Source organism: Cebus imitator, unplaced genomic scaffold (assembly GCF_001604975.1).
Source record: "Cebus imitator isolate Cc_AM_T3 unplaced genomic scaffold, Cebus_imitator-1.0 Scaffold433, whole genome shotgun sequence".
Lineage (NCBI taxonomy): Eukaryota > Metazoa > Chordata > Mammalia > Primates > Cebidae > Cebus > Cebus imitator.
The window spans coordinates 1,568,249-1,569,669 of NW_016107748.1; positions in this window are offsets into that span (position 1 = coordinate 1,568,249).

Here is a 1,421-nt window from a genome sequence, read left to right on the forward strand (position 1 = left end):
GCTTTGTTCTTTTGCTTAGGATTGTCTTGGCTATGCAGGCTCTCTTTTGGTTCCATATGAACTTTAAAGTGTTTTTTTTTTTTTTTTCCAGTTCTGGGAAGCTGGAAATTCACCCATCAAGCTACCACTGACCAATGGTAGCTTGATGGGGATAGCATTGAATCTATAAATTACATTGGACAGTATCGCTGTTTTCATGATATTGATCCTTCCTAACCATGAGCATGGAATGTTTTTCCATCTGTTTGTGTCCTCTCTTATTTCCTTGAGCAGTGGTTTGTAGTTCTCCTTGAAGAGGCCCTTTACATCCTTTGTTAGTTGTATTCCTAGGTATTTTATTCTCTTTGTAGCAATTGTGAATGGCAGTTCACTCATTATTTGGCTGTTTGTCTGTTATTGGTGTATAGGTAAATGTTTGTGATTTTTGCACATTGATTTTGTGTCCTGAGACATTGCTGAAGTTGCTTATCATCTTAAGGAGATTTTGGGCTGAGAAAATGGGGTCTTCTAAATATACAATCATGTTATGTGCAAATAGAGACAATTTGATTTCCTCCTTTCCTAATTGAATACCCTTTATTATTTTTTTCTTGCCTAATTGCTCTGTCTAGAACTTCCAATACTGTATTGAATAGACGTGGTGAAAGAGGACATCCTTGCCTATTGCCGGATTTTAAAGGGAATGCTTCCAGTTTTTGCCCATTCAGTAGGATATTGGCTTGTCATAAATATCTTTTATAATTTTGAAATATGTTCCTTTGATACCTAGTTTATTGAGAGTTTTTAGCATAAAGTGCTGTTGAATTTTGTCAAAGGCCTTCTCTGCATCTATTGAGATAATTGTGGTTTTTGTCTTTGGTTCTGTTTATGTGGTGGATTACATTTATACACTTGTGTATGTTGAACCAGCCTTGCATCCCTGGGATGAAGCCTACTTGATCATGATGGATAAGCTTTTTGATGTGCTGTTGCAATTGGTTTGCCAGTATTTTATTGAAGATTTTTATATGGATGTTCATCATGGATAATGGCCTTAAGTTTTATTTTTTTGTTGATTCTCTGCTGGGTTTTGGTATCACAATGACGTTGGTCTCATAAAATGATTTGGGAAGGATTCCTTCTTTTCGTATTGTTTGGAATAGTTTCAGAAGGAATGTACCGGCTTCTCTTTGTACATCTGGTAGAATTCGGCTGTGAACCTGTCTGGACCTGGGCTTTTTTTGGTAGGTAGGCTATTAATTTCTGCCTCAACTTTAGCCCTTGTTATTGGTCTGTTCAAGGTTTCAACTTCTCCCTGGTTTAGGCTTGGGAGGGTGTAAGTGTCCAGGAATTTGTCTATTTCTTCCAGGTTTTCTGGTTTATGTGCATAGAGTTGTTTGTAGTAATATCTGATGAGAGTTTGTATTTCTGTGGAATCGGTG